Below are 18010 nucleotides of genomic sequence, written 5' to 3' on the forward strand. Positions count from 1 at the left end.
GACCAAGCCCACGAAGCCTTACTCCCCTTTTTAGCTTCCCAAAACGAACAATTCGGGACGTAACGGGCCTTGATAACTCGAGCCCAAAGCGAATGAGGCTCCAAAATTAACCTCCAACGTTGCTTAGCAAGTAAGGCATCATTGAAATCTTGAAAGTTCCTAAAGCCCAAACCACCCAAATCTTTAGCAAGGCCTAAGACCTCCTTAGATACCCAATGAATTTTCCGCTTTTCACTGATGCTTCCCTACCAAATGCTAGCAACCATGGCATCTAATTCCTAACAAACAACTACGGGAAATTTAAAAATACTCATAGGATATGAAGGAATAGCCTGGACCACAGCCTTAATTAGAACTTCTCTTCTTGCTCTTGACAAAGTGCTCTGCTTCCCCTCTTGTAACTTCCCCAAGATTTGCCCCTTCACATAAGCAAGGCCACGCTTCTTCGAATGACCCCAAATGGGAAGAACACCTAAGTAAGTTCCAAGATTATCCACCACTGGCATACCAAGAATACAGCCCAACTCATCAGCAAGGCGGTTATCCCCATCCCTTACTTGTCCTCTTTGTCTTTGCGATGATGAAATTGTTGAGCATGTTTTTCTAGGGTGTCCTTGGGTAGAGGTTCTTTGGTTTGTTGGTGCTCTTAATTACAAAGTTGATAGAGCTAGGATCCCTTCATGGGTTCTTTGGTTGCAAGCAGTCTTATCTAATTGGGGGTCCTCAGTTAACTGGAATTGGTTTCAGTCTTATGTCGCCTTCACATGTTGGTATATTTGGAAAGCCCGATGCGATTTTGTGTTCAACCAAGTCTCTATTAATCCTTCTAAGGTGCTCTTTGCACTTTCTAATGCGTCGGGATCTTTTTTGCATGCGGTGAAGGAGTTAGGAACTCACAGTTCTGCGGTTGGTTCTCGGAATGCTCTGGTTACAAGGTGGAGTCCTTCTACTTCTCCTTTTATTAAAATAAATGTGGATGCTAGCTAGTCCAAAGTTTCTAGATTGGGTTTTGCAGGGGTGGTTGCTAGGAAGAAAGGAGGGTGTTTTTTGGCTGTTGCAAGATACCCTCTTCTGGCTTCTTCTTCTGATGTGGCTGAGGCTCTGGCGCTGTTACAGGGCTGTGAGTTGGGTGTCTTGTTGGGTGTTAGTTCTGTTATTTTTGAATTTGATTCTCTTGAAGCGGTATTTTGTCTTAGTGGTCCTATTGATAATGGCAGATGGGAGGCTTTCCCCATCTTGGCAAGGGTTCAACGGTTGAGTGGGGCTTTCCAGATTTGTCGCTGGTCTTAGGTGCCAAGATTAGCCAATTGTGCAGCAGATGTTCTTGCATTGGCTGGTCTTACGAAGATGTGCAATTTTGTTTAGGTCGATAGGCCCCCATCTTCGTTAGTGTATGTCTTGTGTAATGATGGTCTTCCGTGTTCTCATTAGCTTTGTTGTGGTGGTGTTTGGGGTGACACTTTTACTTGGTGGAAGTGTTTGATGCTTGTATCCCTGCTCACTGCCTTGGTCTGGGTTGGTCTTTCTTGGTGTTTGCCTCTTGGTAGGCTTTCTTGTCCTTGTTTGGCTTCTTTGCCCTGGAATGTGAATTCCTAGTTTTCAAAAAAATAAAAAATAAAATAAAAGATGTCGCCTTTTATTATTACGGTTTAGTTGTACTCTTTTTCATTATAAGTAAGAGGTTTTGGGTTTGATTCTTGCTAAAAACGAATTTAAATTACATTATTATAGCCACTTCATTGTGAGGTCCCTTAATGTAAAATATTATTTGTTCAAAAAAAAAAAATCTTATAAAATATAATTTTGGGTGTTATTTGTCCGATTAATGTTTTTCATATGTTCAAAAATTAAATTATTTGTTCAAAAGATGCTTGACACACGTGTTAATTGATGACAAAAGAGATAGTAGTTCATGGCTGTCATTACTCCAATAAAAATGTGATATGTTTATATAAGTTAATTATGATTAATTATTTCTTAATTCATATTGTTATTTTTTTTCTTTTTTTTTTTTTGGTAATAAGATGCTTTATAAAATATCATAAGGTTGTACATCAGAAAGCACAAAGTCTATTCAAAACTCAAACGTAAATATTTCGAACGAGGATGAAAGCGTCGCACGTTCTTCAAGCACAACTCCAGCCAGTCATATCATTAGCCTACACCTCAGCCATAATCTCCAAAACCTTTCAAATAATTAAGGAACCTACTAAAAAAATAGGTACATAAAAAGTCAAAATAAATGCATGCAAAATAGTATCATGCAACATAAAGACTTACATAAAATGGGTTCATCGTCATGTGGCGTTCCGATGTTATAATATATTATCATATGAAAAAAACTTACACATGCCAATGCACTATTGGACAAGGGATGTCACATGGCAGTAAGCATGTTTCATGTAAGTTGTTCTCATATAACACACTCAAGCCTAACGTTATTCTTTAACTAAGAAAACCTAATAGTAAATCACAATGGCAAAATTAAGTAAGTAAAATTGCTTTACGGGAAACTTTTTGAAATGTCATAGAACTTATACATTTTTTTTTTCAAATTGTCATATAAACTAAAATTTTAAGCGATTTGTCAATATCAAGATTTTGAAATCATTAATTTGTCATCTCACCTAACTCAATTAAATTTTCCATCCAAAATAAATCAAGCGCAATGCACATGACTTGTGTTCAGGTTTATTCCAGCCATTTGAGCCCTTTACACAATTTTATTTTATTTTATTTTGTATTCTTATACATAGACATACACACACACACACACACACATGGGGTAGGGGAATAAATTGGTTTTGGGACTTTAGACCTCCTTTTCACAAGTCCTCTACTTCTCTTTAGTACGAAACCAAAACATTTGGTTGGTAAATAGAACATGTCGGATTCATTAACATGTCGGGTTCGTTTCAAAAACATAATGTCAACTAATGAAAAAACATGAGATGTTACCCATATAACCTCATTCTATACCCAACTTAAAACATTAAATGTGAATTGTCTTTTTTACCCCATTGCATACTTACCATCAAGTACAAGGGAAGTGAGGCTCACACTTTTCTATCACTTCGTTAATGGCCTCCAAAAACTTCGATTCACCTTGTTAATAACACGTTTTTATCACTTGGAGTTGGAGTCTTCTTGCTAATTGCCGATGGTGAAATCCTAAAACAGACCAAAGAGAAATTCCTCGGACAACAATTTCAAACCTTTGGTCCATCCCCACAAGACCTTTAAAACGCTTGGCCATTTTTACATCACTTCTCATAAACTTTCTAAGGTTTTCCACGCCATAGCTTCTAAGAACAGTCCATACCTTCATGGCCCGAAACCTCCGGGTTAAGGCTATTTGCCAGTCATTGTAGTCCACCACTTGCTTTGAATATGTGGCCTTGTTCCTCAACTCCTCAAGATTCATAGCATTGAGTTTGTCAATGCACTTGGATTCTTAAGCCAAAGGTAGCAACAATCGAGAGTAGTGAAGAACCATTTATGTGCATTGAGACGGAATGCATTTGCACCCTTGGTTCCATCAATAAAATGCGAAATTTGGGACAAATGCAAGCATTCCCAACATATGCAACATCCACATGAACCCACATGCCATAATCTTTTGCAACATTGCATATTGGCTCCAATAGATCAACGGCAGTGGTTATGGTTGTTCTTGTTGTGACACATAAATAAAATGGGTATAAAGATAAATTTACATATTAATTAAATTGGACTTGTGAGGATAATTTAGATGGTAAAATTGTGTTTAAATAGATACTAATAGTTTCATTAAAAATAATATGGTCGTAGAGAGTAAACTTGGTTTAGAGTGGGGTCATATGCGTTCAAATAAAATTTCCCAAAAGATATTAGCTCACTAACATGAATTTTAACTACTTGCAAGTTTTGAGAATTCAACCTGGTCATTCATGTCCATAAAGAAAATTAGTTGAAATGTTCAAAATAACTATGAAACTTCAAACATAATTTGAAGTGGGGAATTGAATTGTCCAAAATAATCTTGAAAATAAGTCATGTGCAAGTCACATGGCTTATTTTTAATAGAAAACTTAATGGAGTTAGAATAAGATGACAAATTAATGACTTCGAAAGCTGATATGACAAATTGCTTAAAATTTTAGTTCATATGACAAATTGAAAAAGGCGTATATGTCATATGACATTTCAAAAAATATTTCCTTATTTTAATAATAAATATTACTTGATTCTCAATTATCAAGATTTAAAAATGGTACTAAATAAAGTGAGTTTGATATTGAACTTAACCCTTAGGATGATTGTTGCTGGACCAAAGGCGGATGAGTTCACGGAATATATGGTGTTGGATTTGGAGAAGCTAGTGCGGAGGGTCAATATCGGAGCCAAATTTTCCCGACATGAGAAGGAGCTTTTCACCAAGTTTTTACAGGAAATTAAGGATGTTTTTGCCTACTTTATAGAGGATATGTTGGGGATTGACCCCAATGTGATTTAACATAAGTTGCACAGGGAACCAAATTTTAAAGCAATTTTTAAGAAGAAGAGAAATCACGGCCCGGAGTGGGGCAAAATTATTGAAACTGTTTGGGTTAATATTTAGACTTTGGACTTAAAGGAGAGAAAGCCCAAAAGAACTAAAGAAAGGAGACTTGCCTGAGGCCCATCACCAAACCCATCCATCCATCTCAAGACAATATGGCAGCTCCTCATTAATGAAAAGGCTATACAAGAGAAGTGACAATTGATGGAAATCAACCTACTATTAGCCAAAAAGCACTTTATGGTGGCAATACAAGTAAAATGTTGATGACTCACTACCCCCAAGTTACTTTCGGGGAAATACAAGGGCACAACAATTGGGCTAATTCGTCTATAAAAGGAGGAAAAGGCCCCAGAGACAAGGACATTCAACCAATCAAACAAGCAAACTCTGCTCTCAAGCCAGATTTGCACCTAAAAATTGAAATCAGCCCAAATCTCAATCCTTTTCAGGATCATTCCCTACAAAAGCCATCTTTTGTCTAGTGTAAAAGCTCTGCTACCTTTTCCAAATGTTGTAGTATCGATTCTCTTGTGTGAACTTGTTCACCACGCATCCTGCTTTAGTACTCAACCCCCTGTAACTACAAAGAGAAGAGACCACAAGACATTTAAACCTTGCCCGACAAGGTGAAATCTTGCCCGACTCTCTTTGTTTTGTCTTTAAGTTAATAGATCTGGTGTTATGATGTATTCCCCAGTATATATTCAAGTCATTTCCAGTCTTTTGATGAACTAAAGTTCCATCAGTTCTCAGATCTGGTTCACTTAGTGGTTTTACTGTCATAAGAAGACTAAATGTGAATTAAACTGATGACTTGATCAGATATGGACCTCCACCCTTTAAGCATACAAGATAACAACTAAAAGTCATTGATCTCAAGGCATAGAAAAGAACTTAATGTAGACTTAACCCATCTACGACAATCCTTTGATTACAAGAAGTCAGAATAACTTGGGGCGCTAGTAATCGGCTTAAACACACTTGTTCTAAATCTGCCATACTAAGATGGCAGTGGCACGCCTAAGTACTTAGTTAGTTTTGATTGTGAGCCTCAAGACCTACACCTAAGGCCCCACAAAGGCACCTTTCAGAATTAACTTTGTCATCCTCTTGCAGCATCTCAACAAGTAGGAGCCCGACAACCAACCAAAGTGCCAACTCCTCGGGGAGCTGTGTGCTCGAGCCAGGGACCCCTCCTAGCGATATTTCCTGCTCGGACATACTTTTGACACGCCCAGTGGGATCACAAGTCATGTATGTCAAGAAGACGAAGGAAAGAACAAACCTTTAGGAGGAAAACAGAGCAGAAACCACCCCAGTATACACTAAGACTTAGCATGGCAAATCTCCCCGAAGACTTGCTAAGGCCTATCTTGACGGAAAGCCAGACTCCTTTTGAGAAATCATGAGGGAGGGTCACAAATGAAGACCTGCAGAAACTGAGATTGAAAAACTTAAGAATGCAGGGTTCATCATGGAATTCTTCCACCTGGAGTGGCTCTCCAATGTAGTTTTGGTGAAGAAGAAAAATGGAAGCAGTAAGTATGTGTGGACTTCATGGATTTGAACAGGTCTTGTCCAAAAGATAGCTTTCCTTTGCCCAAAATTGACCAACTCGTGGACTCCACATTGGAGCACGAGAGGCTTAGTTTTATGGATGCCTCTAATGGCTATAATCATATATGCATGGACGATTCCGATATGGAGAAAACTTCCTTTGTAGTTAACAAAGGCACTTACTACTACAAGGTGATGTTATTTGGTTGAAGAACGTTGGGGCAACATACCAAAGGTTGGTGAGCCAAGTTCTCAAAGAGAAAATTGGCTTGACCATGAACGTGCATGTTGACAACATGGTTGTGAAAAGTAAGAGAAAAAACGACCACCTCACTAATTTGACAGAATCGTTCGAGGTGCTCCGACAATACAAGGTGAAACTCAACTCATGAAGTATCTGTTTGAAGTCTAAAGTGCCAAATTCTTGGGCTACCTTGTGACCCAGAGAGGCATTGAGGCTACTTCAGATTAGATCAGAGCCATTGTTGAGATGTAGTCCTGCAGACCGTGAAAGAAATTCAAAGCTTCATAGGGAGTGTCACAATGCTCAATCACTTCATCTTCATATCCACATATAAGTGCAAGTTTTTCTTTAATGCCATTAAAAAGAATCGAGGATTGTTGTGGAACGAGGAGTGTGAATAAACATTCCTCAAACTAATGGAGTACTTGTCCTCATCCCATTATCTGTAGTTGTATTAAACTATCTCCGGATTTGCAGTTAGCGCTGCTCTAGTCCAAGAAGACTTGACGAGCTAGAATCTTATATATTACGTCTCGAAGGCTCTTCTTGGACTAGAGACGAGATACTCTAAGATGGGAAAAGTTAACCCTGGCATTGGTCATGGCGGCAAGGAAGCTCATGCCTTATTTCAATTCATTTTAAGTTATGGTGATGATTGAGTTCCTACTCGGATTGATCCTCCACTATCTTGACGACTCCACCAGGGTCAAGAAATGGGCTATCGAGCTAGGGAAGCATGGCCTAATTTATAAATCCAAGGTAGCCATCAAGGAGCAAGTGTTAGTAAACTTTGTGGTTGAATTCACTTCGGATGGACTAACTCCAGTATAGGCCACTCCGGAGTCCACAAATGTTGATACACGTTGGCGCCTATTTGTTGACAGATTCGTCAATTTGAATAGTGTCGGGGCTAGACTGGTACTATTCACTCCAGATGGGTCTATGTAAGCACTCAAGTTAGGATTTGAGCTAGTAATAATGAAGTCGAGTACAAGGCCATGTTGGCAGGGCTAAGAGTCACCCACGATCTTTTGGGTAAAAGAAATCACAATCTTTTGCTACTCCCTGTTGGTGGCAAACAAGGTCATAGGAAAATACACTGCTCATCATCCAGTCATGGCACTGTACCTGGAGAAAGCTAAGGGCTGTTAAAGAATTTCACCAAGTATAACATCCACCAACTCATTTGGAGCGAAAATAGTCACGCAGACGCACTAGCCATCCTCGAATCCTTAGTGCATCACTGACTTCGTCGGAGCATCCCTTTTGAGTACTTGAAAAGCCTCACCATCGCCAAAGACATACCCGAGCAGGTGGTCATAGTGGACACACGCGAGAACTTGATGGATCAGATCCTGGCCTACATCCAGCACGACACCCTACCAAATGATCGCCACTAGGCATAAAGAATCATACAAATATCATCTTAGTATGTTGTCTTCCAAGACAAGCTATATTGCCGCTCCTACTCGGGGCCACACTTACTCTATGTCATTCTGGAGAAATGGTTTCACATCCGACAGATAACCACTCCAAACTCTGTGACACCCACTCTAGATATGGTCATTCATTCAAAAGGCCCTCACAACTTGATATTACTAGCCTTCAATGCTTAGGGACTCCCCAGATTGCGCCAAACATGCGACAAGTGCTAAAGATTCACTCATATGGCTCATCAACCAACCATAAAATCAAAAATGATGGCAGCTTTTCATGCAATGAGTGTTGGACCATGATTTTCTAGGCCTATGACACGTGGAAAGAATGATTGGAATGCCTAAAGCCTATAAAGGGTAGTTCGGTAGGCTAGGCTTAGGCTTAGGCCTATTAAAGATATTACTTGTCTCCCAAATAAGGAAACCCTAATTAAAGTCAAATTAAGATATCTTAAGGATTAGGTAACATAATCATAATTCTAGGAAGATTGGATATCTTATCCTAGATAGTTTCTTGATTTGATGAAGGTTACTTTCCCTAGAAGACCTCTTAAGATCCCTATAAGTACACTGGCATGGGTATTTATCAAAGGGACATCGAAATCTATCTCTCTCTTAGACTTACATACACATACGCTCTCTATGCCTAACAAAGGTCCCTTATGCTGCCATCTACAAGTAGAGGTGGGTTCGGTACGGTTACCGTACCAAAACTCCAGTAGTAATTACCGTACCAAAATTTCGGTTTGGTAAAATTTGTTACCATTACTCATACTAAACTCTTGGTATGCCAAATAATTCAGTTGGTGTGGTATGGTAATGATAATTGTCACTTTGTTTTGGCTAATCCTAGACTTCATGTTTACCTAATACAGTAATACCCAAAATAAGACACAATATTATTATCATATTAACATCAATAGAAAATGGATTATCAATCAACAATATCTCCTCCATCAAATGAAACCTCCAGAACGACAACCAATTAATAAATTATAAATCAATTGGTTAGGTTAGGTAAGTGGGAGTGCTCGGCGCAGAAATGGTACTCTATATGGATGTGGAGTGTCGACGATGGAATGGGAAGTGTTTGAAGAGAGAGGGAGAGAACTGAGTTACTGAAGGTGAAGGGTTGTCTTTGACCATCAATCGTGTTTTGATTGGGATAACCAACCACCCTATAAAACCATTGCCCAGATGCATTTGAATGAACCAATAGAATCATGGAAGCATCTTTATCTCTTCTTAAAGGGTTTGAATTTCTGTACAACAAATTACGAGAGTTTGAAAATGGTAGATTCAATTTGTGTCATCTTTGTTGGATACTAGATATTCGTGTGTCAATCAATCAAGTCAAGTTCATATGATAAAATCAGCTATCGAATTGAAAAAAAAAGGACAAAATCGGTTGCTTTCTAGTTTCCATGATTTGAAATGTTAGAGAAGGTGGGTTCTTATTTTTTTTTTTTCAAATTTTTCAAATAAAAGCAAGGGGATGAGAAGAAACAAAACATGACTGGGAAGAAAATCTGACAAGAAAAATGAGAGGAGGAATTGAGTAAAAAAGTGGGAGGTGTAATTATTTAGTAGAAAATTCTATCATGAAAAAATTAAATATAAAATTATAACAAATATTGTAGATAAAGCTTCTAAGTGGCATGTTTTGAGTGGGTGGTTGATGTGATATAAACTAACACACAAATTAAACCCTCTTTTTGATAGTTGTAGTATGTGAAAGTAGGGATTGTTCTAGGCCGGGGATTAGGAAGGATGCTAATCTACACAAATTAAACTCTAAATCACTAAACTAGACTCAAAAACAGAAAAATAAACTTAAACAAGCTAAACTAACCAAATAGCACAAAACTGACTCAAATAACCCAAAACAAGCACTAAGGAGTGATTTGGACGAAATTTAAGCTAAAAAGACTCAAAATACTAAATGGGGATTTGTTTGGATGAATTCTAACTTAAAACAAGTAAATTGCAGAAACAAAGTAAAGGGTACACGAAATTGGGTGAATTAAAGGGTGAAATGCTAGCTAGAGGATTCTTCTCCACACATGAACCATATGCATACAAATCGATTTCCAATTATTATTCCAATAAACCATGCAATGCCCCAAATTAATTGGGAATTGCACAAATTAACTCTCAGATTTTCCTAATTTCATTGAATTGGACTCAGCGACGCAATCAAATTATTCTTATCAAGTTCCCTATATGAACTGCATGATAGAGATACATATCAAAGATCATTAAGTTCTATGAAAATCATAAGCATTGACAAGGCATTTGTAACTATGAACTGCATGATACTCCTGCTATGGATTTACTTAACACAATCATGACTAGTGACTTCCACTACTTATAAATATAAGTTCATATCTATTAGGTGAAATTCCCTTATATTTTAGCATCAAATACATGCATGCAAACTAAGTATGCATCCTTAATCAACATACAAGAATGAGTTATTAATCAAACAAATAAGTAAATCGCATTCATGTTTTACAAAACAATAATTGGAGGAAATAAATTCATATCACATATATGTTCATGGCTTTGAATTCACCTCTAACTAAAATGAAATTAGTTAGAGGAAATCAATTCATATCACATATATGTTCATGGCTTTGAATTCACCTCTAACTAAAACGACATTAGTTACACATGTTCATCATAATTGAAAACCAAATTAAAACAAACATTGAACTAAAAATAAGGATAGAATACACTTAGAAACACTCCAGCAATCCAAAAGCCTTGGATGGTAAGCACGGCTCCAAAGCTCTTCTTCCTTGCATAGCACAAGTTGAATTTTTCTGATTTTTTCTCTAAAAGGCTCTCTAGTGTGTGGTAGTATTATGCGGCACTAAGTGGTCTTTATAAGGTTAGGTGTGGCACAATTTTTGAAGGGAAAAGGATTGCATGGCATAGTTTGTAAAGGAGAAGGATAGCACAATCCTAGGAGGAAAGGGACTAGGATGCACGGCAGATTTCTAGGCTTCTAGAAAGGGTGGTGCAGCAGAGATTTTAGGATTGAGGATAGGACTTCTAGAACCTGATATTTAGGTGATTTAATGTGAAAAGGAGTCCCCTTTGCAGATGGAATTAAGGTGGAAAAAGATTAGGATAGGATAAGATAAGATAAGGTTTGGATAAGATAAGGTTGTTTGGATAATGTTTCCTTCTTTATAGCTGATTCCTTATCTTCCAAGTCTTGAATTAATTCTTCCAGATGTTAAGTATATTCCTAGCCTCTTTTGATCTTCAAAAACGTCCATCCTCCTTGCTCCATGCATGTGCTATCCATTTCAGGCTCAAAACTGCTCCAAATTGCTCCAAAATGCCGTTTCTCGCCAACTTTACCATTTGGACCTACAAACACATGAAAATGGCTTAAAACACTCCAATAAATAGAAACCAACTGAGTAAATGCAAGGAAATGGGCTAACAAAGTCGCATAAATATGCTCCACTTAGCTTTTGCTAGTCCCCGAGCAAAACAAAGAAAACAAAACACAACCTAAACCTTCCAACAATTGCCTCAGGGATTTCCAATGAAACATGACATGTTAAAAATCACTACTCCCACGGATTTTAGCTATCCTTACTCTTGAGCATACACTTAACCGCAGTCACCACTCACTAGCTCGCATTTAATCAATTAAAACAACATTTTGAATGTAGTAACATGCCTTAGAGAATCCCTCAATTCCTCACCGGATATACTCTCTATTTTCACACAGATTTTTTGACTACACTCCCTACACTAAGTATATGTGAGAAGATTGATGTAAACATGTAGACTAGCACTCACATATGTTATAACAAAGAAGGCACTTTCTGGAATTATTAATACAACATGTATATGATCTCATGAACGGAATGCCACTGCTTAGAAGCGAGAACCAGGGATACCATATGCTCGTACCAATTTTAAACTCCACATATTGAAACACATAACAATCAAGATAGAAGTCTAAGGATTGTAACGGGGCTAAAGTATTGGCTAACAAAGAAAGGTAAGGATAAACAAAAGTTCTTAAAGCAATAGTAAGCAAAGTAATGAAACAAACACTTAGAATTCACTTTTGAATGCAGAAATCAACTTGAAACACCCATGGGAGATTCACACAACACTTAGGGCCAAATTCAAACTTTTGGACCCTTTCTTCAACAACCAATACTTTTGAGTTCATTGTCACTTATTTCTCAACTCTTTTCCCTTCTTTTCTCAACTTTTTTTTCTTCGTCTTTTTTTTTTTTTCTCTTCTCTTTTTCACGTTTTTTTCTTTCTCTCTCGTGCCCTTTCTCTTTGGCACACAAAACGTACATCCTCATAGATTTCCAATGAAAAACCTTCCCCCACACTTATTTTTCTGCAAATTGTAGATCAAAAGGAATTCCCAACAAGTCATGCTCCACTATTCTTTAAGAACAAGGGTATGGATAGTCCTATACTAGGCTAGGTAAGGATAAAGTGGCTAACAAAGAAAATAGGCTAACTAAGGCTCAACGGGGTTAAACCTACAATACATATGCAAAGGGTACGGCTTTTTGGCTCTGGTTTAACTAAACAACTTCATCTTGTTATTTGTTATGCAATCAATTTTATGCTTTGAATGAAATGGGCATGAGTTTTAGTATTTGGAACTAAAATAATGAAAACACATTCTAAGTAGCAACCAAACAAAGAAATAATGAGATCATGCAAAGACTTTAGAAAACAAAAATCACAAATTAATAACTCTCCAAACAAAGTTTAGGCTATAGTCTCTCAGGTTGTAGCGTTAGTTTGAGTTCCTTCCTTCAAGCATGTTACAAAAACTGATGTTTTTTCTTTTTGTGATTACATGTGAATTCGTAAATGACAACTACAACTAAGCATAAACCAAAGAGCATATCAAACTTCCGCCCATGTTTGTAACTTTCTTTAACAGTCATGTAATTAAAAACCAAATCCTCATCATTGTGTTGGAAGGTACCCTAAGACACAAACAAACAAACACAAACGACTCTTTTTTTTTCTTTTTTGTTTTTTGTATTTTCTTAAGCTTTTTCGAATTTTTTTTCAAAATTTTCGGATTTTCTGTTATAGGACACATTAAAACACTTCAAAACACAATAAAAACACTTCAAAACAGTGAGTGACAACTTTTATAAGTGATAGGTGATAAAATTCGAAAATAGGTCATGAAAAACATTTGTTTACCCCCCACCACCCCGCCCCCCCCCCCCTCAACACACTTAAACCAAACATTGTCCTCAATGCAAAGTAAAAGCAATAAAGAGTAGGGTTAAGGAACGCAAATCTGGTTGTGGAGTCGGAGATTCCTAGGTCTTCTTTATTTGAATGCATGGGTTGCCTCCCAAGAAGCGCTTGCTTTAACGTCTTCCAACCGGACGATACCTCCATTCAAGCCCCACTAGGACCAGCAACATGGAGTTGATCTTTGAATGTAAGGTGATACTTGCAATGATCCGGTAATGGTTTAAATTCTTGATTGGGTGCCTGAATCATCAACAACTTGTTAGTAGAAAACGAAATTGGACCTACAAACACACGAAAATGGCTTAAAACACTCTAATAAATAAAAACTAACTGAGTAAATGCAAGGAAATAGGATAACAAAGTCGCATAAATATGTTGCTATCAGTGGTAATGCCACTCAGCATTATACAGTAGCAAGTTAAGCCCCACACAAGTTTTTCTCCTCGGGTGGGGATCAAATATGTTTATAAATTATATATTATTATATTTTGGTGATGGTATCCAATACCAAAATCTTACCAAAAAAGTTCGGTTCGGTATAATACCATTTGTTACACAAAATTTGGCACAAAATCGGTATGGTACGGTTGATACGATATTTTGGCAATAAATTCCACCCCTATCTACTCGTAGACATGTCCATGGAGAACTTATCTCCTTAATGATCTGCCATAGGCTAGTCGTCAAGAATGGTTCACTCCATTCTTCTTAGAACTACACTTGTGGTTTGATTCTCCTTCCCGAAGATATATAGGCAATCCTTCCCGGATTCAACCACAACCCCCAATCAACCCTCATTATTCCCTCATCGGAGATCATGGGATAGTCCAACTAGATTTCGCCTCCGTCTACGAATGTGCACGAATTTGGTTCTAACAATGGGGACTCGATCTTATTGGACCTTTTAAGCAGGGTAGGGGCAACAAGGAATATTTGGGATCAGGCACCTCACCTTCACTCTGAGGTACCCACAAGGTAATAGCTTGGCCAAATGAGCACTTGGAGTCTTGTGGTGTATAGGACCGCGGTGTGAAAGTTATTGGTGAGTCGCCTTTCTCCCTGGCTTTCGGTTCTGAAGTCATCATCCCTATTCAGAGGACCATGACAACTCTCCACACCGACAGAGGGACTGAGATGGAGAATGCAGACATCATCTAGAAAGAGTTAAATTTCCTGGAAAAAAAAATGGAGAGACATCGCCAAGTTCACGTAGTAGCTTACATCAATAGGTCATGTCCTACTACAACAAGGAAGTCAAACCCCAAAGCTTCAAAATTGGAGACTTAGACCTGCAGGAAATATTCCAAAATATCCAGATCCTCGGAGAGGGAAAGCTGGGTGCAATTAGGAAGGCTTTTAGCATAAACCCAATTGCTCTTCAGCAAACCCCTTAAAAGCTCTTTAGCTACAATTTAAAAATTCTTTCTTCAAGGCAAGCACTGAGCTATTATAGATCTATCACCCCGTGGTATGATCTGATTGTTATGCAATTCCAACCACCCTAATTCATCTAAGGCGTATGTTTTGTACCAAGTTCAGTTCGATACAAGTGATCTTGGTGGGCTCCTTAAACATTATCTTGTCCTTCATAACCTGAATCTTGCTAGAGTTTCACAACTTTCTTTACATTTCCAGTTTATTTACTTTTCAAGTCATGTAGGTCGCCCTATCGGCCTAGATTTTTCTTTTGTTAACATTTGTAATCTCAACTCCATCATGAAATGATTACAATTTGTTTCTACTTTAAGTTTACATTTCTTTCTTTAATTTACTCTTTATGCAACACACAAATCCACACTGAATTTTAAGTCTTCGCACATTCGAGGCATCGAAAAGAACTTAACTGAACTAATGTCCCACTTGGTGCACAATCATTTGGTTAAGAAGTCAATTTTACGTGCAACCTCACACTCACTAAAACAAACACTGTTTGTTGGTAGCCTCCAACATTCCTATTCTCTATTTCACTCAAGCCATCACATGGCACTAAAACCAAAAGCAACAATCGGGACAAATACGTGTTGAACCCCTTGCAAGTTTTTGCACCAACAGTGTGACAGTATGCAAGTTATGAAATCCATTTGACATAGCCTGCTAGCATCTCTATTATAACGAAGAATAATAGAAGATAAATACAAATTAGACATGCCTGATCCATTTACAAAGTAATTGAACACCAAAATATATCAGAACTACAATTATTCAGATCATTTCCTTTCAATTTTCTGCAACAAACGGAAAGTTGTCTAATTATCATACCATTAAGAATGCAGAAGTCACGTACGTACGTACAGTTCAGCTTGTTTACTCCGCATATACAAGAATGTTCAGCAAGAGTCGTTCCACTGAGTTTTACATCTGCTGTCTACAATGAGTACCCAGATATGGGGCATTTTTTTGAATACTTACAGAGTTACAAACAGAGATTCAATGGGGCTGCGGCCGTGTCTAGATTATATAGATATCTTTACCACTAAGACATCCTTCTATATCTGTGGAGAGCCAAACTTCCGCTCAAGAAAAAGTCCCACTATATTGAGGTGCTGACCAAGCTGTTGATGGAAAATTGGATCAACAGTTAATGGTTTCTTGCTGCAATCTACACTCAAATGGATAACCTCCCCATCAGCAAAGGCTGCACCGACTAGCTCCTCACTGAAATTCGCAAATGCCAGAGTTCGTATATTCCCATCAAATTTCTGAGACGATAAACACCAGGGTGTGCCCCTAGTGCCTGAAACCAAAGTTTCACCAAGGCCAGAAGCAATTTCAGCCTCAACAAAATTATGATCTTGGTCTATTGGACTGACTGTGTGAAGCACAAATGATAAGTCTGGTGAAAGCATTTCTTGCACCAGAATTGCCATTGTAGCTTCCTTCTAAGGCACACCAGCAGCTCGACGGCTCAAAACTACCCTCCAATTGTAAAGTGAGGCCCATACTCTGCTAATAGCATTTGAAAAAACTGTTGGATTTGAAACACTAACATTGGGAGTTGAGTCGTATAATACAGTAGCTGACATTCTGGCCAAGTCCTCAATGTTAGCACTTGAACGAACAATTAAGCGTGAATTTCCTGGAAATATTTTCCCTATGTTATCACTGATGTCTTTCGGGGGCTGTAGGGAAGAGATTAGTTCCTGGAGCTGACTGCAAAGTTGTTCAAGCTCCCAACCTTCCAGCTTCTCTGTGTCTACCTTATCTAGTAAGGACCTGAATAATTCGATACTTTGCTTTGTTCCAATGCCAATTCCTATGGTATCACTGCCCCCAAAGGGACATTGAATGAAGCTAGTAACCCTTTGTCATTATAAACTGCCAATCAAAAACCACAAGCCTTGGGTAAATGTAAAGGAACAAAAACATATGTAGGAAAATAGCTGATATTGCTATTAGGCAATCCACAATCATCCCCTCGTCCATTACATATAAGTGCTTTGTATCCACTAATTTTCTGCAATACATTATAATGCATACCAAAGATAATTAAGTTTTCATATGAATATGGAAAATGATAAAACTTCAAGTGGTTTCATTTTATCCTAACCACATTGACGGAAACATTCATCATTCATCACCAATCAATTATTAAAACTAGAAGAAAAGTTGAAAATAATCTTTCTTGCTTCTCAGAATAATATCACGATTCCTTCAATGGACGTAGTCACTTGTTTCCGTATGAGTGGTAGAATTTGAAGACATCCACTTCTATTTCACAACATAATCAGCTACTCGTTATCCAGTTTTTTATCAAGGGCCATCCACAAAGTGGTATTGAACTATTTTGATTTCATATATCTGTTATAAATTTTCAATCAAGGGCCAATCGAAACAACAAAAACGACTATTATAAATTTTCCTATTGCAATCCTCGAAGTCAAAGAAGTAGACTTCAATGCATGCTTGGTAGTAGTCTCATTGGGGTAATATTGTTGTAAATGAATCAGCTATAATCTATCAAGTATGAAGCACATAAAGAACATAAGGTAAACTATTTCCACTAATTACACAACTTAATATCAATCCCTAGAGTTCAATTTGTACTGGTCAATGCCATTCACAGACAACTTGATGTTCGTGCATTAAACTTACTATGGGAAGTCCCGTCCCTGAACTCCTACTCTTAATTGCCATAAAAAACACAGAAGCAGCAATCCATTTCGCAAGACATTCAGCAAAGCAAAAGCCGTTTTGGCTCCAAATAGGAAATAATTATGTGATTAATGAAAAAACACCACATTGTACTTGTACAATTAGAAGGATACACAAATTTATGTTTGGCAACTGAGAAAATGCAAGAAAATTAGGAACTATGTGGGAAGGACAGAGGGAATTCTGAAAATTAAACAAAGAAAGGTTTACATGGATTGAGCAGAGGAAACGCCAACACTGCAAGGGATCTGACAAGTGTTGGATTTGTGGTAGAGGGGATGATCATTCCTCTTATAGGCGAAGAGGGGTAGGATGGCAAGGCTTCCCAAGCATTGTTGCAGAGGGTAAAGGCATCAGAATTGCTTGCGACGGTGGAGTTGTGGCGAGGAAGCGGAGGTGTGCAGCTTATGGACGCAATCCATTCGACAAAATGCCATAGCAAATTTTACAAGAGAGAGGGAGAGAGTGAGTGAGGCTTGGGTTTGGAATCAGAGATGATGAGTCAGTGCATGTGAGTGAGACGTTGAGGAGGAAGATTGGAGGAGAAGTAAGAGGTACTTACTTTTGGCTTTTTTTATTAATACCCCACGTAATGTTGAATAATCTTACATTAAAATTCAATATTAAATCACTTATATATCTAATATGCAATGACAATTTTAACCTCATAAAGTTAAATAAAAAATATAAATACACCCCAAATCACAACTTTAACATGTATATCCTACAATTATTTTTCTTTACCTCTCAAAACCAATCTCATCCTCTATTGTAGTACAAAACCTAAATCAATGAAACTAC

At 37.8% G+C, this 18010-nt stretch overlaps 1 pseudogene; it reads right to left on the reverse strand.

Moving 5' to 3' along the window:
* Positions 1 to 15484: 15484 nt before the first annotated feature.
* Positions 15485 to 16155, reverse strand: LOC148691582 (phosphoglucan, water dikinase, chloroplastic pseudogene; annotated as a pseudogene).
* Positions 16156 to 18010: the final 1855 nt, after the last annotated feature.

The sequence above is a fragment of the Pyrus communis genome, chromosome 13, assembly GCF_041283825.1.
Source record: "Pyrus communis isolate YQ-2024b chromosome 13, ASM4128382v1, whole genome shotgun sequence".
Classification (NCBI taxonomy): domain Eukaryota; kingdom Viridiplantae; phylum Streptophyta; class Magnoliopsida; order Rosales; family Rosaceae; genus Pyrus; species Pyrus communis.